The sequence below is a fragment of the Lontra canadensis genome, unplaced genomic scaffold (assembly GCF_010015895.1).
Source record: "Lontra canadensis isolate GAN:19392208 unplaced genomic scaffold, GSC_riverotter_1.0 scaffold1, whole genome shotgun sequence".
Lineage (NCBI taxonomy): Eukaryota > Metazoa > Chordata > Mammalia > Carnivora > Mustelidae > Lontra > Lontra canadensis.
Genome location: NW_022630995.1, coordinates 112,309,654 through 112,331,384, shown reverse-complemented (window position 1 = coordinate 112,331,384; position 21,731 = coordinate 112,309,654). Strand labels below are relative to the sequence as shown.

The window sequence follows — 21,731 nt, the reverse complement described above, 5'->3', positions numbered from 1 at the left end:
CACCTTTGAGTGAAACCATATGATAATTTTCTCTCTCTGATCGACTTATTTCACTTAGACTAATACCCTCCAGTTCTGTCCATGTTGATGTAAATGGTAGGTATTCATCCTTTCTGATGGCTGAGTAATATTCCATTGTATGTGGGAACCATATCTCCTTTTTTTTTTAAAGATTTTATTTATTTATTTGACAGACAGAGATCACAAGTAGGCAGAGAGGCAGGCAGAGAGAGAGGGAGAAGTAGGCTCCCTGCTGAGCAGAGAGACCAATGCGGGTTTGGATCCCAGGACCCTGAGATCATGACCTGAGCAGAGGTTTCACTCCCTGAGCCACCCAGGCACCCCATGAAACCATATTTCTTTATCCATTCATCTGTTGAAGAACATCTCAGCTTCTCCTACAATTTGCCTATTGTGGACATTGCTGCTATGAACATTGGGGTGTATGGGCCCCTTCTTTCACTATGTCTGTATCTTTGGGATAAATACCCAGTAGTGCAATTGCTGGGTCATAGGTTAGCTCTATTTTTAGTGTCTTGAGGAATCTCCATACTGTTTTCCAGAGTGGCAGTAATAGCTTGCATTCCCAACAACAGCATAAGAAATTTGCCCTTTCTCCACCTCCTCACCAAAATTTGTCATTCCCTGTCTTGTTAATTTTAGTTATTCTAACTGGTGTGAGGTGCTATCTCAATGTGGTTTTCATTTGTGTATCCGTGATGACAAGTGATGTGGAGCATTTTTTCATGTGTCTGTTGGCCATTTGTATGTTTTCTTTGGAGAAGTGTCTTTTCATGTCTTCTGCCCATTTCTTTTTTTTTTTTAATTATTTTTATTAACATAAAATGTATTATTTCCCCAGGGGTACAGGTCTGTGAATTATCAGGCTTACACAATTCAGCACTCACTGTAGCATATACCCTCCCCAATGTCCATAACCCAGCCGCCCTATTCCTACTCCCCCGCAGTAACCATCAGTTTGTTTTGTGAAATTAAGAGTCTCTTATGGTTTGTCTCCCTTCCAATCCTATCTTATTTAATTTTTTCCTTCCCTACCCCCCAAAATTCTCCTCCCTGCCTTTCAAATTCTTCATATCAGAGAGATCATATGAAAGCTGTCATTCTCTGATTGGCTTATGTTGCTCAACATAATACCCTCTTATTCCATCCACATTGTTGCAAATGGAAAGATTTCATTTCTTTTGATGGTTACATAGTATTCCATGATATGAATGCATATATATATATATATATGCATACATATATAAAATCAACTCTTATTTATTCATTCATCTGTTGATGGACATCTAGGTTCTTTCCATAGTTTGGCTATTGTAGACATTGCTGCTATAAACATTCAGGTGCACATGCCCCTTCAGATCACTATGTTAGTATATTTAGGGTAAATATCCTGTAGTGCAATTGCTGGGTCGAAGGGTAGCTCTATTTTCAAGTTTTTGAGGAACCTCCATGCTGTTTTCCAGAGTGGTTGCACCAGCTTTCATTCCCACAAACAGGTTAGGAGGGTTCCCCTTTCTCTGCCTCCTCGCCAGCATCTGTTATTTCCTGACTTATTAATCTTAGCCATTCTGACTGGTGTGAGGTGGTATCTCATTGTGGTTTTGAGTTGTATTTCCCTGATGCCTAGTGATGTGGAGCACTTTTTCATGTGTCTGTTGGCCATCTGGATGTCTTCTTTGTAGAAATGTCTGTTCATGTCCTCTGCCTATTTCTTGATTGCATTATTTGTTCTTTGGGTGTTGAGTTTACTAAGCTCTTTAGAGATTTTGGATACTAGCCCTTTATCTGATATGCCATTTGCAAATATCTTCTCCCATTCTGTCAGTTGTCTTTTGGTTTTGTTAACTCTTTCCTTTGCTGTGCAAAAGCTTTTGATTTTGATAAAGTCCCAATAGTTCATTTTTGCCCTTGCTTCCCTTGCCTTTGACGAGGTTTCTAGGAAGAAGTTGCTGCGGCCGAGGTCAAAGAGGTTGCTGCCCGTGCTCTCCTCAAGGATTTTGATGGATTCCTGTCTCATCTTAAGGTCTTTCATCCCTTTTGAATCAATTTTTTGTGTGTGGTGTAAGGAAATGGTCCAGTTTCATTTTTCCTGCATGTGGCTGTCCAATTTTCCCAACACCATTTCTTGAAGACTGTCTTTTTTCCATTGGATATTTTTCCTGCTTTGTCAAAGATTAGTTGACCATAGAGTTGAGGGCCTATTTCTGGGCTTTCTATTCTGTTCCATTGATCTGTGTGTCTGTTTTTGTGCCAGTACCATACTGTCTTGATGATGATAGCTTTGTAATTGAGCTTGAAGTCTGGAATTGTGATGCTACCAACTTTGGCTTTCTTTTTGTTGTCTGATTGTTGAGGCTAGGAGCTCTGGTGCTATGTTGAATAGCAGTGGTAATCGTGGACATCCCTGCCGTTTCCTGACTTTAGGGGAAAAGCTCTTAGTTTTTCCCCATTGAGAACGATATTCTCTGTGGGTTTTCCACAGATGGCATTGATGATATTGAGGTATGCCCTTCTATCTCTACACTTTTAAGAGTTTTGATCAAGAAAGGATGCTGTACTTTGTCAAATGCCTTTTCATCATCTTTTGAGAGTATCATATGATTCTTGTTCTTTCTTTTGTTTATATATTTTATCATATTGATTGATTTAAGGATGTTGAACCAAAATTTCAGTTGGTTGTGATGAACATGGTTGTGATGAATAATCCTTTTAAGGTACTGTTGGATCCTATTGGCCAATGTTTTGGTGAGACTTTTTGCATCCGTGTTCATCAAGGAGTTTGGTCTGTAATTCTCCTTTTTGAAGGGGTCTTTCTCTGGTTTTGGGATCAAGGTGATGCTGCCCTCATAAAATGAGTTTGGAAGTTTTCCTTCCATTTCTATTTTTTGGTACAGTTTTAGGAGAATAGGTATTAATTCTTCTTTAAATGTTAGGTAGAATTCCCCTGGGAGGTTATCTGCCTGGGCTCTTGTTTGTTGGGAGATTTTGATGACTGCTTCAATCTCCTTAGTGGTTATGGGTCTGTGCAGGTTTCCTATTTCTTCCTAGTTCAGTTTATACGTCTTTAGGAATACATCTGTTTCTTCCAGATTGTCAAATTTGCTGGCGTATAGTTGCTCATAATATGTTCTTAAGATTGTTTCTATTTCTTTGGTGTTGGTTGTGATCTCTTCTCTTTCATTCATGATTTTATTTGTTGGGGTCCTTTCTCTTTTCTTTTTGATAAGTCTGGACAGGGTTTTATCAATATTATTAATTCTTTCAAAGAACCAGCTCCTAGGTTCATTGATTTGTTCTACTGCTCTTCTGGTTTCTATTTCATTTATTTCTGCTCTGATCTTTATTTCTCTTCTCCTGCTGGGTTTAGCCTTTCTTTGCTCTTCCTCCTCTAGCTCCTTTAGGTGAAGGGTTACGTTGTATACTTGAGACCTTTCTTGTTTCTTAAGAAAGGCTTGTATTGGTATATACTTTCCTGTCAGGACCACCTTTGCTGTGTCCCACGGATTTTTAACAGTTGTGTATTCATTTTCAGTTTGTTTCCATGACGTTTTTCAATTTTTCTTTAATTTCCTGGTTGACCCATTCATTCTTTACTAGGATACTCTTTGGCCTCCTTATATTTGAGTTCTTTCCAGTTTTCCTATTGTGATTGAGTTTTAGCTTCAGAGTATTGTGATTTAAAAACATGCAGGGAATGATCTCAATCTTTTGGTACCAGTTGAGACCTGATTTGTGACCCAGGATGTGATCTATTCTGGAGAATGTTCCTTGTGCACTAGAGAAGAATGTGTATTCTGTTGCTTTGGGATGGAATGTTCCGACTATATCTTGATGTCCATTTGGGCCAGTGTGTCATTTAAAGCCATTGTTTTCTTGTTGGATCTTTTGCTTAGATAATCTGTCCGTCTCAGTGAAGGGGGTGTTAAAGTCCCCTACTATTATTGTATTATTGTTGGTGTGTTTCTTTGATTTTGTCATTAATTGGTTTATATATTTGGCTGCTCCCATGTTAGGAGCATAGATATTTAAAATTGTGATATCTTCTTGTTGGACAGACCCTTTAAGTATGATAAAGTGTCCCTCCTCATATCTTATTATAGTCTTTGGCTTAAAATCTAATTGATCTGATGTAAGGATTGCCACCCCAGCTTTCTTTTGATATCCATTATTGTGGTAAAATGGTTTTCCACCCCCTCACTTTAAATCTGGAGGTGTCTTTGCATCTAAAATGAGTTTCTTGTAAATAGCATATTGATGGGTTTTGGTTTTTTGTCCATTCTGATACCCTGTGTCTTTTGATTGGGACATTTAGCTGATTTACATTCAGGGTAACTATTGAAAGATATGAATTTCATTCCATTGTATGGCCTATAAGGTGACTGTTACTGTATATTGTCTCTTCCTTTCTGATCTACTACTTTTAGGCTCTTTTTTTTGCTTAGAGGACCCCTTTCAATATTTCCTGTAGAGCTGGTTTGGTGTTTGCAAATTCTTTCAGTTTTTGTTTGTCCTGGAAGGTTTTTGTCTCTCCTTCTATTTTCAATGATAGCCTAGCTGGATATAGTATTCTTGGATGCATGTTTTTCTCATTTAGTGCTCTGAATATATCATGTCAGTTCTTTCTGGCCTGCCAGGTCTCTGTGGATAAGTCTGCTGCCAATCTAATATTTTTACTATCGTATGTTAGAGACTTCTTGTCCTGGGCTACTTTCAGGATTTTCTCTTTGTCACTAAGACATGTAAATTTTACTATTAGATGATGGGGTGTGGACCTATTCTTATTGATTTTGAGGGAGGTTCTTTGTGCCTCCTGGATTTTGATGTTTGTTCCCTTTGCCATATTAGGGTAATTCTCTACAATAATTCTCTCCAATATACCTTCTGCTCCCCTCTCTCTCTCTTCTTCTTCTGGAATCCCAATTATTCTAATGTTTCATCTTTTGGTACCACTTATGTCTCACATTCTCCCCTTGTGGTCCAGTAGTTGTTTGTCTCTCTTTTGTTAAGCTTCTTTATTCTCCATCATTTGGTCTTCTATATCCCTAATTCTCTCTTCTGCCTCCTTTATCTTAGCATTAAGAGCCTCCATTTTTTATTGCACCTCATTAGTACCTTTTATTTCAACTTGGTTAGATTTTTAGTTCTTATATTCCTCCAGAAAGGGATTTTTTTCTCCAGAAAGGGATTTTCTGTTATCTTCCATGCCTTTTTCGAGCTCAGCTAGCTCCTTGATAATCACCATGCTGAACTTTGGTTCTGACATATTACAAATGTCCATATTGATTAGGTCCCTAGCCCTTGGTACTGCCTCTTGTTCTTTTTTTTTTTGTGGTGAGTTTTCTGCTTTGTCATTTTATCCAGATATGAATATATGAATGAGATAATAAAATACTAAATGTTTGACAAAAACTCCAGAAAAATATATGCTAACTAAGTCAGAAGAGACTGGAAAGCAAGGAGAGAAGAAAGGGAGAAAAAAATAAAAAAAAAATATATGTATTAGACTGATGAATTGAACAGAGCCACCCACTTTATTTTGGGTATATTCTTGTCTCTTAGAAGAAAGTATCTCCCAAAATTTTAGTGAAAGAAAAACTTGCATATATATAAGAATAAGGGTAAACACGATGAAGTGATTGAATATGAGTGTAAGATGAAAATTAAAAAAGATTCTAAAAAGGAAATTGATAAAATGAGTTGATTGTAGAAAGAAAAAAGGAAAAAAAAAAGAGGAGAGAATATGATCTGTCTAGAGACTAGAAGAAAGCCATGTGATAGATTTAGGGTATATTTTTATCTGTTAAAAGAAATTGTATCCCAAAATATTAAAGAAAAAAAAAACACCTTTATGTATAGAAAAAGGAAGGTTAAATACAATGAAGGGATACAATATGACTGTAACAATGAAAATTTAAAAAGATATTTTAGGGTGCCTGGGTGGCTCAGTGGGTTAAGCCTCTGCCTTCGGCTCAGGTCATGATCTCAGGGTCCTGAGATCGAGTCCTGCATTGGGCTCTCTGCTCAGCAGGGAGCCTGCTTTCCCCTATCTGTCAGCCTGCCTCTCTGGTTACTTGTGATCTCTGTCTGTCAAATAAATAAATAAATAAAATCTTAAAAAAAAAGATTTTTAAAAAGGTATTGATAAGATAAAATAGTTAAAAAAGTTAAGAGTAGAAAGAGGAAAAGTTTAAAAAAAGAACATAAAAAAATAAAATAAAAAAATTTGCCTTTGCAAGACTAAAGGATCATGGAAAAAAAAAACAAAGCAATATGAATTCTGTGTTGTTTTCCCCTTAGCTCTGGAGTTCCACAGTTCTCATTAATCGATGAACTTGGTCTTGGCTGGATATTCTTGCTGACCTTCTGGGGGAGGGGCCTGTTGTAGAGATTCTCAAATTGCACTGACCTTGCCAGGGGCCAGGCTATGTAATCTGCTCTCGTTCACTCTTGGTAGCTTTTGTTCCCTGAATGCTTTCCATACTGCTTTGGAGGACAGGAATGAAACTGCTAGCCTCCCAATCTCCTGCCCAGAGGAGTTGAGAGCTCAGGACCCCACTCCTCAGTGCACCCTCAGAGAAAACCAGTCAATCCCTCACGTCTCCTTGGTCTCCAGCTGCTCTCTGTGCTTACCTGGCCTGTGACCAAGTCTTTCTGTCTCTGGTACACAGCCCCATTTGGAGTCTCCTAACCCAGAAGATTTCTGCTATGCACTCCTGCACTGCTCCTCCCAGAGGAGTAAGGAGGGAGTTTCCCTGGATCTGGTACTTGTTGGATCCCCGTTTGATTAGTGGTGGCCTGACTGTGCCTCAGATCATGGTTTAAGGTAATCCTGAGCTGAGAGCGCAGTTCTCAGCCCTGTCTCTGTAGCCAGCTTCCCTGCTCTGATACCTAGGTGCTTTGCTGCACTCAGGCACCCCTGGTTTTTCTGTGACCCTGCAGGTTCTGAGAACTCATTGTCCCAGTGAGGCCCCCTGCTTAATCTCTCAAGTGATGTCCCTCAGTGGAGCAGACTTCTAAAGGTTCTGATTTTGTGGTCTGCTGCTCCACTGCTTGCCAGGAGCCAGCCGCTTCCCCCTGCAGTCTATCTTTCTGTCGCTTTGAATTCACTTCTCTGCATGTCCTACCTTCCAGAAGGTGTTCGATTTTCTGTTCCTAGAATTGCTGCTCTTCTTCTCCTCTATTGAGTTTGTAGGTGTTTAGAATGGTTTGATAACTATCTAGCTGAACTCCTGGGACCTAATGATATTTCAGTTTCTTACTCCTCTGACATCTTGCCTTCTCCCTCTTCTGCCCATTTCTTGACTGGATTATTTGTTTTTTGGGTGTTGAGTTTAGTAAGTTCTTTTTTTCCCCCCCATTTTATTTTATTTTCAGTGTCCCAAAATTCATTGTTTATGCACCACACCCAGTGTTCCATGGAATACATGCCCTCCATAATACCCACAACCAGGCTCAACCAACTCCCCACCCCACACTCCTCCAAAACCCTCAGTCTGTTTCTCAGAGTCCACAGTCTCCCATGGTTTGTCTCCCTCTTCCACTCTCCTCTAACTCAGCTCTCCTCTCCATCTCCCAATGTCCTCCATGTTATTCCTTATGCTCCACAAGTAAGTAAAACCATATGATAATTGATTCTCTCTGCTTGACTTATTTCACTTAGCATAATCTCTTCCAGTCCCGTCCATGTTATACAAAAATTGGATATTCATCCTTTCTGATGGAGACATAATACTCCATTGTATATATGAACCTTATCTTCTTTATCCATTCATCTGTTGAAGGTCATCTTGTTTCTTTCCAGTTTGGCAGCTGTGGTCTTTGCTGCTATGAATGTTGGGGTACAGCTGGCCCTTCTTTTCACTACATCAGTATCTTTGGGATAAATACCCAGTAGTGTAATTGCAGGGTCATAAGGTAGCTCTATTTTTAATTTCTTAAGGAATCTCCACACTGTTTTGCAATGTGGCTGCACCAACTTGCATTCCCACCAACAGTGTAAGAGGGTTCCTCTTTCTCCACATAGTCTTCAACACTTGTTGTTTACTGTCTTGTTGATTTTGTCTATTCTAATTGGTGTAAGGTGGTATCTCAATAAGGTTTTAATTTGAACCTCCCTGATTGCTAATGATGATGAACATTTTTTCATGTGCCTTTTAGCCATTCATATGTCTTCTTTGGAGAAGTGTCTCTTCATGTCTTCTGTCCATTTTTTGATGTGATTATCTGTTTTGTGTGTGTTGAATTTGAAGAGTTCTTTATAGATCTTACTAAGTTCTTTATAGATTATGTATATTAGTCCTTTATCTGATATGTCATTTCCAAGTATCTTCTCCCATTCCATAGGCTTGTTTTATTTTCTTTTGAGTGTTTATATTTTGCTTATGGTCACCAGTATAGTTTGGGTAGTTAATTTTCATTTCATATTTTTAATTCATTAGAGATTTGACACAGTGATTATTTTCCAGTAGGAGCACACTATTATGCTAGAGTAGCAGGGAGTTTGTAGGTATTATTCCCAAGAAAATGTTCATCAGCTTAGATGTGTGTAATTCATCTCTTTCGACTTTTTAACCACACCACTGAAATTTTATGTTGCATCTTCAGTAGCTGTAATTTTTGTATATTTTGGTAAACTTTGTACAGATAAAATGCCTGTTATGTAGGACATTACAAAATGTTTTATGTATTCAACTAATAAGCATTGCTCCAGAACATAGTACTTTACTTTATGAATACAAAATTCCTTTCCTGACCAGGGATTTGAAAACACAAGACAAACTTTTTTTTTCCCCTCTGCAATGGGCAATAAATAGCAATATAATTACAATTCACAATACTCACATCACTAAATTAAAGGTGTGTTATGGTTGTTGTCAAACACTGCAGTTGTCTACCCATCACAGTCTAACAAGGAGAAAGCTTTATGTTTAATTGTATTACTATACTCAAGCAGGATTCTTAGCAATTCTTATCACTGAATTTGCTATTCAGGATTGTTATGGTGGGAAAAAGTCAAATTTTTTTTACCCTGTCATTGTTTAAAAATATGATAAATTAAAAAGCATTTCTGTGTGGCTGTTGATTTTTTTTCTAACAACCCTTAGCTGTAAGAAAATAATATATTTTGGCTTAAGAATAAAGTTAAGGTTTTCAATTTGTGCTGAAGGTCACTATTCAACACTGAAATATTTTTTGTTGTTATTATCTGAAAGCTCCAGAAAGAATTGGTTAAGGATATGAAAATGGCTTGCTACTTTGGGAGATGATATTCTATAATTTTTAATTTAAGGTCTTCCTGACCAAGGTATATTCCTACAATATTATTTTCTTATACTTTGACTTATATAATTTAATTATCTTGCTTAAAATAAAAAAGAAGTAAAATATGTGTATGATTCCTCATAGAATTCTCTTAAGTCACTCTTGATGTATCACTGAGGGTCTTAACGGACCAAAGATGAAGCCAGTGAGACTTGTGCAGGTACATATGGCTACATAGGTGTATTTTGATGTCTGACAAAGCTCTCGTTTCTGTTGAAATCAATAAAATCAGAAGAAGTAGATGCACCTTTATTATAAGAGACACAGTTTTCTCTTGTTCAAATTTGTATAGGTTTAAATTCAAGTTTCTATATAAATTCATGTTTATATAAGAGAAAAGTGATTTATAACATTATAAAATTAATATAATACATAGTTTATAAAAATAGCTCTCTGTTTATATTTCTATTATTTTTTCAAGGCTCTTATTAAATGATTCTTGATTTCATATGCCATTAGTATGAAAGTCAAACAATTCTAAAATGTATCTAAAATTCTAAAATGTAGTAACTAGTTACTGTAAAGTTCTTATTTAAAACTGACAGTTTTTCATTTCCTAATTCTGTTTCAGAATTCAGGGTCAGAAACTATTGTCAATCTAGATGTTGTACATTATTCTCTCAAACTGAGGTTTTTTACCCTCATCCACCCACTTAGAATTGTCTTTCAGGACTCTTGCTTGTAAAATCATTTGTGTTTTTTTCTGCACCATTAAATTATAAACTCACTCTTCCTGTACAAACCTCATTTGGGGTATTGATGTTTACGTAATACAGATCCATCTCACTGAGTTTAAGTACACAGAATGAATTTTACCATCACAGAGTTATATCTGAAACTTTTGAACCACACCATTTATGAGAATAACTTAATGTAATTAGGTCTTATTTTTAATCATTCATATATATCTTTCAGAAAAGAAAGGAAAAAAATGTCTGCGGTAAGTTGAACAACAGTGAGTCTTATCTTTAAGACCAACAGAAATCAAAGGACTTGGATAAATTTGTATTGAAACATAAGGTATCAAATCCAGTTCACTGAAATTGTCAACAGTGATTTACAAAAAATCACTCTTGAAGTTGAAGTTGAAGTTGAAGTTGAAGTTGAAGTTCACTCTTCATTTATTCACTTCCATATTGATTTTTGTTCTTCTTATACCTGTTCTCACACAGCTTCTTTTTGTTTAAAGAACTTTATATAAAATATTCAGGAACACTAGGACTTAAGCCTCCTATTGCTAATTTTAAGAGGAAAAGTAAATGATGAGATGAGAAAGAGTAACTCTTTCTCATCTACCTTTCTTCCATGATGTGAAGTGAGATACTGGATGTTAGACTCATTGAGGTCTGATGATTCTACTGATCCCAGTCTCCATCTTAGTCTTACCACCTCTATTTGTTTCCGTTTTTTTCCCGCTTTTTAAAAACCCAATTGTTATTTTCTTCAGCTTCTCTTCCTTTTAAATGCTTCTTCCCTTGCCCCCACGCCCCTTATATGATAAGTCACTTTCAGTGACCATTCCCATCCCATTCTCAAATATTCATAAAATATCCTTTCCTAAATTTTGGAGCATATAATCTTCCTCTCATCTCCATCATTCGTTCCTATACTATCATAGAGTCTATAATATGTCTATAATGAAGAAATTAAGAATTAGGGGTGTTGTAGCAAGAACCAAAGGAATGAGAAAGAGGAAAAAGTATAGCTCTGTTTAAAACTCCTTTAATTAAAAAACAAACAAACAAACAAACAAACAAAGTGCTTTAGTTTTGTGCTTTCTGTTAGCAACAACTTACCTTCTTTGTATTCTAAGAGGATTTTTTCTTTATTGTATTCTCTTCCCTACCTTAACCTTAGTTCAAACAGAGTCTTCAGATCATTTCAGTTCAGTTAAGAGAAAGAAAAAAATGTTAGACATAAAGCTATAGTCCTTTACACTAGAAGGGTTTTAGTAGGTGTATTTACTTGTTGTTCTGTGTACTTTAGCACAGTCTAGATGAATTAAGACAATATATTTAGCTATTTTCTTCTGATGACAAAACAATATAATGCCTACTAACACTGTCACTGTGTATCAATTTTAAGAGTGTCAGAACGGCTCAAAAAAAGGCAATGTGTAAATCCAGTATATCATGTTCAGTTCAACTAACATTTGATAGTGTGGGTCAGGCTCCAAGGAATCAAAAATGAAAAAGACAAGTTCTTTGATCTAGAGCTTACAGATTCATAAACACATAATGTAATGTAAACACATGAATAGTAAAAAGGATTGATTTATTTCAAAATAGGCATATGTATAAAATAGGGCAGTTGTACAGAAAATTACGTAATTCTCATAGGAAGCTAAGGCAAGTCCTTCAAAAAAGTAAACTCTCCTGGGAAGAATTTTGAAGGATGAGTAGGGATTTTTGTCAGAAAAGGAGTGGAGAGGTAGGTGAAGGAAATTTTAAGCAGAGAGAATGCATACAAATTGAAGAAGACATTACTTAATTAATAAGGATGTTTTAATTAATTAAAGTGTGTTTTTTGTTGGGATTACATATATGCCAGCCAAGAAAATGCCATACTGCTAGCATAAGGCATCATTTTACCAGAGTGCTTGATTTGCTTGCTCATTGGTATTATGGAGGTTATTTAAAAATTTATTTACACAGAGTTATAATTTACCAGCAACAAATTAAAAAAAAACTCTTAGGGGTGTGAATGATGGGGCACTTTTGTTTGCAGTTTCATCAAAATATTCATTGAGGAAGAGCTTACATTCATCTAATTGGATCTTTCCTTTGAAAAGTATCTAATTAAGTATTTATTTGCAGTTTACAAAGCATCATAATCTTGTTTGTTTGGAGCTCTTGTTTGACATGTCCTTCTGTTTATGATATTAAATTAGGTGCCAATAGAATAAATAATGAGATTGTGAAATGTTAATACCAAGGTCAGTTCAGTTTTCTACCCATTTCCACTAATATGAAAAGCGACTAATACATTTGCATAAATCTTGACTTATAAATGGGGTAATAAACAACCAAAATTGCAAGTTTTACTAATTTACCTCTTTAGGCAGTAGATAATTTGGACAAAAGAAAGATCCTGTACAGAAAGAGGTTGACACCCTCACAGAATCCTTTTGTATTATTTTTATCATGTAGATTTTCAATGCTTTTCAGAATTTTTACATGGATTTACACTTATTTTTCTTTAAAAATGAGTCTTGCACTTTTTTCTTTAATTATACTTCAGATTCTTGCTTTTATTAATTTTTGTCTATATTTTGCTCCTTCTTCCAACCTTCTTTTTTATGTTAAGCTTATTTTTCTGTTAAACCAATGAGACTGTTTAGCTTTTAAAATTTATTCTACATTCTCTAAATTGTTAGTATCTATGAAACTAGGCTTAAGTTGGTCCCTAATTTTTTTCACCTTCTAAGAGGATTTTTTCTTTATTGTATTCTCTTCCCTACCTTAACCTTAGTTCATACAGAGTCTTCAGATCATTTCAGTTCAGTTAAGAGAAAGAAAAAAATGTTAGACATAAAGCTATAGTCCTTTACACTAGAAGGGTTTTAGTAGGTGTATTTACTTGTTGTTCTATGTACTTTAGCACAGTCTAGATGAATTAAGACAATATATTTACTATTTTATACTTTATACTTAGAAGTCCTCTAAGAGCTTAGTATGTCTTGGAAATGGGTAATGTAAAATAGTCATATTAAAACTGCATGAATGGTGAGAAATGTAAACTTACCTATGAGTATATGAAAATTTGTCCCAAAGAAGTACTAGATCATCAGTAATATATGTATATCATAGAGGTTGTAATGAACTCATGCCATGTCAGCTTTTATCTAAACTAAGAAGAATAAGTTAATTTATCCACCCAATGCAAACAAAAATATAGTTATATACTATAAGCATTGTTACCATGTTCTGGAGATACAAAAATACTATTTAACATTTATTGACTGTTTATTACATAGCAATTATCATGCTAAAATCTTTCATCATTAGGTAATACAAGTTTTTAATAAACCACCTTCTATAGGTTCTATAATTTTGCTCAGGTTTTGAGGTCAGATATTAAAATTTAGAGAAATGAAATGACTTCACCAAAGTCATTCAGCTAGTAGAAAGTGGAAGAACTGGGACTGGATCCTAGTTCTATCAAAGCTCATGTACGTACCTGATGTACTTTAGAAGCTCCACTTACTCAAAATATTTGGTTATATAATAACGAATCAGAAGAATTCATAATCAAAGAGACTTATTCCTTTGAAAATATTTTCTTTAGTTTCCAGTTATTTTGCATACTATTTCCAAAATCAGTTATAGGAAAGTGAAAAGCTTGTTTTTATTATAGCATCCACTTCCAGTATTAGAGCAATCCAATGCGAAGGGGGTTAGACAAATTGATATTGGGTCAGGAGAAGAGTTACAGGAAAAAGGCACAAGCAAGCAACAAACCAAATAAAGGAAATGAAGACCAAAACCACAACAAAAGTACAAAATTTTAGAGAATAACCCCAAATCCATCTCAGCTTTGAGGTCTCTGTGATTTTTTTTTTTGAAGGCATGATTAAAAATAAGAGTTAATGAGAGATGTTCGGAGGTAATAAATCAAATCTAAGAAGGCTTAGTCACAGAGAGAAGTTCATTGCTCTCTGAATTATTTTCATAATAATAAGGACTAAAATTACTTTAATAAGAATAAAATTTGAAAATGCAGTTATATTAATAAATTAAGGAGACACTGGTTTCGTTATAGTCCAGGAGATAGCATTATATACGCACAAAATATTTAGTTCATAATATATTCCAAACCTATTGATAGCAGAGATAATGTCTTCGATATATTAAAATTTTGCTTAGAAGGCTTTTTATGAAAACAGGTGCCAAATATTTTGCCCAAATAAGAGAATAGAAAGATCCATTTTCATTGGTATTTCTAAAAACTCTAAGTATACTAAGTTATAATTGGATGTGGTCCTTGAGTTTAGGAGAGAATTTTCCCTGAATATTAAATTTCTCTCTTCTTTATCAGCTAAAAATGAAAACTTCCAAATAAAACTAAAAAGATAGGGAGAGGGACGTGAATATTTTTCACTAACTTTAACCATCCATAGAAAAATAACTCCTCAAATGTGGCCCACGACCCATTCAATATTTTGATTAAAAAAAATCAATTTGTTTAAAAAATACCAATAATTAAGCTTTATAGTAGTGCAACCTTTATTCATTTTTGAAAAAGAGAAACAAATTTATTTCAGTATTGTCAAAGGAAGCCCTCATCCCTCTTTAATAGGGACTATTCTTTATGTAGTCTACATATAAAGAATTGCCTGGAATTCTTAGAGTTTTGGCACAGCCTAACTGAGTGAATAAAGTCTTATCCAAAACTGAAATGTATTAAAAAGAGAAGAAGGAGCTTTAAGTAAAAATTGGCTAAGATAGCTTGGAATTTCGTCTGCATTCTAAGTAAAGTTCAAGGGCATGAAACTACTAGTGTTTCATAGGTGAACAGAATTTACACTTATTGTGTGTTAGCTGTGACTCGTAGCGTATAGACATTATCTCTAAAGCATCAAACAAGAATGATTGATAAGATTTTTCAAATCTTACAGATTTAAAATAGTGATCTGGAACAGGCCTTAGAGATTATGTAAAACAGTGGTACTCACTGCTTCACTGGAATACTGTTCAATTTTGAGAAACATGTACTTTAATTTTGTTAATTAATACTCTCCATGTACAGTATTCCTCGAACATCAATAAGTTGATATGTAGTCTATTGTTGCATTAGGCACAAATCCTGTCAGTGAATAACAAATTGCAATGGTACGTTCAAGCCAGTTTCAAGGAAAGATAGCATTTTTCCTGGAACATATGAGAACTTTACCATTTGCATATATAACAGAGCAGTATAAGGGCAAAATGATACAGTAGAAAGGCAAGGAGATTGAATGTTCAGTGTAGATTTTTAAAAAAATTACTGTGTGGTATTGGAATAAGATAAGGATTATGTTTTAATTATTGTTGATCTACAAAGAATTTTGTTGGTGATTCTTTAATTCATTTAGTTGCCCAGTCCTAAAAACCAATACTCCAAAATGTTCCATAAATCCAGACAAGGCTGAGGACCAATGATCTTGTACAGCCTTTTCACTTTATAGGTGAGTAAACTGAAGGCTTGAGTGGTTCAGTGATTTAACCACAGTCAGTGAGACAGTCATTACAAAACTAGAACTAGAACACAGATCTCCTGTTTTCTTTTTTCCTGCTATGCTTTCTTCCATGTCATGCCATGCTGCATAATATGAAGATAGTTGTAACATTTGTGGGTTTTTTTTTTAACTCTGACTCCTAAGATGTTTACAATAGTCAGAAATGACCAACAGAATCAATCAAAATAATTTACATATGCATTTTAACAGCTTTATCATGGTATACATGACATGTAGTAAATGATACATATTTAAATTCTACAATTTGTACATTTAATGTATATATGAACCATAATAACCATCAAGACAATGATTATCTCCCCCACATCAATTCTCATTTGCTTCTTTGTAGTTCCTCCCTCCCACATTTCCTGTTTGCAAACTCCAGCCCCAGGCAAATGTTGATTATCTTGTCACTGTATTAGTTTGCATTTTCTAGACTTCTATGTATGGAATCATGCATTATATATTCCATTTTGGTCTTGTTTCTTTAATTCAGCTATAATATTATGGCATCTGTATTTAAGTGTTTATGAGTAGTTCATTTTTTATTGCTGAGTAGTATTCCATCATATGAATATACATTGATTTTTTAAAAAATCTATTCATATACTGCTGGGCATTTGGGTTGTTTCTAACTTTTAATTATTAGAAATAAAGCTCCTATGAACATTATTAATCAAGTCTTTGGATATATGCTTTTACAAGTTCTGGGTAAAGACTTAGAAGTGGAACAGCTTATATGTTTAACTTTTAAGAAACTGCTGGTTGCTTTCCAAAATTAATTAACAATTTTACTTAGTCACTGGTAGTATATGAGAGTCCCAGTTATTCTACATCTTCAGTAACACTTGGTGTGGTCATTTAAAAAAAAAATTAGACATTGAAACATGTACATAGTAGTGTCTCATTGTGGTTTTAATTTGCATTTCCCTAATGACTAACAATGTTGATCAATTTGTCTATTTGATTTGTTCAACCTTGTATCCTAAAAATCTGGCAAATGTTTTTTAGTTCTGGTGTCTTTTATATAGAGTCTGTTGGATTTTCTTCATAGATGACAATCATATCAACTACTGGTAAATCAGATTCTATTTCTTCAATTTTGGATGACATTTTTCTAATTTGTTGGATCAGCTAATATCTCTAGGACAACGTGGAATGGAAGTGATGAGAGTGAACATTCTTGGCATGTTCTTGATCTTAACAGTTTTCACCATTAAGTATAATGTTAGCTGTAGATTTTTCATACATGGGTTTTCAGGTTCAGGCATTTTCCTTTTATTTCTAGGCTCCTCAGAATTTTAACCTAGAATTGGTCTGTCATGGTAAATGTTTTAATTGATAGGAATGTGTGTTTTGCTGTTGTTAGTTGACATGCTCTATAATTATCAATAGTGTCAGTTTGGATAATAGTGATGTTCAAGTCTTTTACATCTTTATTGAATTCCTGTAAATATGTTCTATCAATTATTGTGAGAGAGGTCTTGAAATTTCTTTGTATACTTATGTAATTGTTTTTTTTCCCTTTGAAGTCCAGTCTGTTTTTGCTGTGTGTGTTTTTGCTTAGCTATTATTAAACACTTAAACATTTAGAATTGTTTTGTTCTCTTGCATTGCCCCCTTTATCACTGTGAGATGAGCTTCTCTGTATCTGGTCATAATTGTTCACAAAGGGTAATATTTTTTGTTCAGAAATTTACTTTGCCTGATATTACTATACTTAATCCAGTTGTGTTTTGATTAGTGCAAGCACAGTATCAATCTTTTATTATAACATGTTTGTGTTTTTGTGTTTAAAGTGCATGTTTTATAGGCAGCATATATAGTGGGATGTTGCTTTTTAAAAATCTTAATCCAATCTAAATATTTCTGTCTTTTAATTTTGTTAAGATCATTTATATTTAAGGTGGTTTTGATATGGCTGAACTTAAATCTACCATCTTGTTATTTCTTTTGTTTGTCCTATGCTTTGTTCTCTTGTTTTGCTTCCTTTTCGATTAATTGAGCATTTGTTTTCTCTGTTGCCTTTTGGTTGACTTATTTATTTACTTTGTTGTATTATTTGAGAGATTACTTTAGGATTTATAGTATTCATATTTAACTTAGAGTTTGCTTAGATATTACTTAGATTACTTAGATATTACTTAACTTGTGTATTACACCATTTTAAAATAGTATAGGAATCTGAAATCATTGTTCCCCCATTTTTCCTCTCATGGCCTGTGTGTTATTGTTGTCATGTATTTTACTTCTGAATATGTATAAGCCCACACTACCTCATTATTTTTCCCTTTAAATAGTTGTGTTTTAAAGACATTTAATAGGAAAAATATATTTACCCACATAATTTTCATTCCTAAGGCTCTTCATTCACTTGTGCCAGTCCATACTTATATTTGGATCATTCTTTTTATACCTGAAGGTGTGCCTGGTAATTAATTTTTAAATCTTTTGAATGTAATGTCTTCATTTTACTTTTGTTTTTTAATTTTTTTTTAGCTAGGTAAAAAATATAATTAGTTGACAGTTTCTTTTTCAGTACTTTAAAAATGTTGATCCATTGTCTTCTGGCTTGTATTGTTTGTGATGATAAATCAGTTGTTCTTTATCTTGTTCCTCTGTATATAATGTTTTTCATTTTTCCCATCTAGCTGTTTTTAAGAGGTTCTCCTTTTTCTTGGTTTTAAGCAATTTGATTATGATGTGCTTTGGTCTGATTCTTTGCATATCTCTTGCACTTGAAGTTTGTTAAGTTTTTTGAATCCGTGGATTTATAGTTTTCATCAAATTTGGGGGAAAAGTGAACCATTATATTTTTCTGCTTCTGTCTTATTTTTTTTATTTTGAAATTATTTTAATTTAGAAATGTAAAACATCTTGGAAGAAAACAAAGAAAGAAAAACACAAAACATATAGGCAAATTTTTATTCCATGAACTTCTCAAATCCTCACTTGTTCACTAATTCCTAAGATGAAAAACTTCTAAAAGGATACTCAGCCACCAGCAATGTTATTAGTAGGGATACAGATCAATTTCACATAAAAAAAAGTCAAATGAATCCCATTATAGCACATCTTATTGTTGTTGCCTTGGCAATCTTCTGGAATTCTTTTCTGTCAGGTTTAGTACATCTAATAACCAGCTGAATTCAGTCCTTCACAACCTGCCAACTTGGCTCAGTGAACTGCATTACCTGATCCATGATTCCTGCCTGCCAGCTCCTCAAATGCCAGGAATAGCTAGCACTGCTCCTCCCTTCTTTATGGACTCCAAACACACAAGTATAGATTTCTTGGTTTTCCCATGATTTACTAATGCTCTTTTTTGTTGTTGTTGTTGTTGTTATTTTTTCTCTATGTTTTCATTTTGAGTAGTTTCTAAGGCTACTTTTTTCAGATTTACTCTTTTGCAAACTGTTCCAAGTACTTACTGCCCTATTAGGAGGTTTTCCATTTTCTTATTAAGAATAGCCAATAGCTTCAGCCTCAAGTAAACCTTAGTGGGGGCACTGGCTGGCCCAGTTGGTTAAGTGGCTGCCTTCAGCTCAGGTCGTGATTACAGGCCCTGGGATTGAGCTCTGCATTCGGCTCCCTGCTTGGCATGGAGCCTGCTTCTCTCTCTCCCTTTGCCTGCTGCTCTGCTTACTTGTGCTCTCTACCTCTCTGCCAAATTAAAAAATGATAATAATAAAAATAAACCTTAGTAAATAATATGTCTACAACTTTCATGTGTTTCTTTCTCCAGCTTTAGATAGTATACCTACACACATACACTAATGAGTACTCTGTTGACTACATAAGGAGGAGTACTTTGGGAGTATGCTGGACTGTCCAATCTCCTGTCCTTTACCATGGTCTTAGAAGTGTTCTTTAGGTTGTAAGTCAGAACAATTGTTGGGATCACCTCGTTTGTTTCTTGTCCCTCAGGTATCATAGTCCTATATATCCTGATATCAAAAAATGTAGGAACTATTGTTTCATATATTTTGTTAAGTTTTTAGTTGTTTTAGTGGATTGTTAACTTTGGTGCTGTGACTTATCTTGGCTAGAAGTGAAAGTGCCACACACATATATATTTTTTTTAATATTGGTACTTTGTAATCTTTGGAAAATCTTACCTTACTTTTCAAAGCTGTTTCATAAATAGTTATTTCAAATTCTAGCTATTAATGCTATAGGTACTCATCAAAAATAAATGAACAGTATGGTGCTATACATTTAAAATATTGTTAGGAGGGTATATCTCATGTGTTAACTCTTCTTATGCACACACACAAAAAAGTGGACCCAGAAATATTTTGGTGGTGATAGATATATTTATTGACTTCATTGTGGTGATGGTATTATGAGTATATGCATATGTTCAATACCATCAAAATGTATATATTAAATATAGAAAATTTTTGTTAACTGTACTTTAATAAAGCTGGAAAAATAATAAATGTATTTTATTGTTTCCTAGAAACTCAGTGATAATTTAACAATTCCATCTTTAAATTTTCTCAAAGATATGGCCTTATGTTTTATTAATTGCATTTAATTCTTTTGTATGATGTTAATATATTAAAATATTTTCTTTAATAAACCATATACTAAAACATATCACTTAAGAATTGATTAGAGGGGGGCGCCTGGGTGGCTCAGTGGGTTAAAGCCTCTGCCTCCGGCTCAGGTCATAATCTCAGGGTCCTGGGATCGAGCCCCGCATCAGAATCTCTGCTCTGTAGGGAGCCTGCTTCCTCCCCTCTCTCTCTCTGTCTGCCTCTCTGCCTACTTGTGATCTCAATCTCTCTCTGTCAAATAAATAAAATCTTAAAAAAAAAAAGAATTGATTAGAGGTATATCATTTTTAGAAAAATAAGAGAATGAGACCCACTGTTAATTTTCAAATATATAAAAATGTACTATTTCATACAAATCGGTAACAGATTCATCAAATATATAAAAATGTACTGTTTCAGTAAGAATTCATTAAATATTTGCTTTACTAGCATTATATTGCCCATTGCAGGACATATAAAAGACCTTTTAAAAAGGACATATTTGTTCCAGAAATCTTATAATGATGTTGGAAATATAAGTATCAGATGAAGTTCAAGGAACAGTTGCACCTTATGAGTGAGTGATAGCCTAGTTACTATTAGGGCATTTTAGGATTGCACAGTGATTTGATGTACTGATAATTTTTTTTATTTAAAAGTTTAAAAACTAAGTTAAAGGTAAGTTTTATATTAAAGATAAGCTGTTATTTGAAAAGTTTTCAAATATTTTATTATTTAATTATCACAAATCAATGTAGTTGATTCTTATATTATCCCTAGAAGATGAAATTGTGGCACACAGGGGTTATATAATTTGTCTATTGCAATATAACTAGTAAAATTTTATAATATATTGAAATAAAACTCATTATATGCTTACATATCCTTAATGCCTCATTACTTTAGTTTCCATTCTTGTTCACTGGTTAGAAATGATGAAAATAATAAAACATATTAATGGCTAATATATATATATATATATATATATATATCAGAACCTGTTAATATTCTAACCACTATGTAGAAGAAAAAATATTTGATACAGTTATCTAAATATGGTATTTAAAGTTGTACTTTTTTTTACAGTCTTTTTTTTAATTTATTGAGGTAAAGTGTCATACAGTATTATATTAGTTTCAGGCATACAACATAGTGATTTGACATTTTGTCCCACATTAGAAAATATTCACCATGATAGGTCCAGTTACCATCTGCCACCTGTTACCACTGTTATTGATCATATTCCCCATGCTGTACAGTACATCTGCATGACTTATTTATTTTATAACAGAAAGTTTCTACTTCTTAATTACCTTCACCCATTTCTACCCCTACCCCTGACAACCATCATATCCATGAGTCTGGATCTTGTTTTGTTTGTTTTGTTTTTTTAACCTCACACATAGGTGAAATCATGACGTATTTGTCTTCCTCTGTCTGACTTATGTCACTTAGTGTGGTACCCTCAGAATTCATCTATGTTATCACAGATGGCAAAATATCATTCTTTTTTTAGTGCTGAGGGGTATTCCATGTGTGTGTGTGTGCATGCATATACACACAACATTTTCTTCATCTACCCATCCAACAATGGATGCTGATGTTTCCATGTCTTCCCTATTGTAAAT

At 34.1% G+C, this 21,731-nt stretch overlaps 1 protein-coding gene and 1 pseudogene across 5 annotated transcripts in view; one reads left to right on the top strand and one right to left on the bottom strand.

The window, feature by feature from the left end:
* GRID2 (glutamate ionotropic receptor delta type subunit 2) overlaps positions 1–21,731 on the top strand; it is a 1,456,428-nt gene that overhangs the window by 151,871 nt on the left and 1,282,826 nt on the right. The window lies entirely within an intron of this gene.
* LOC116869969 lies at positions 18,557–18,765 on the bottom strand (annotated as a pseudogene).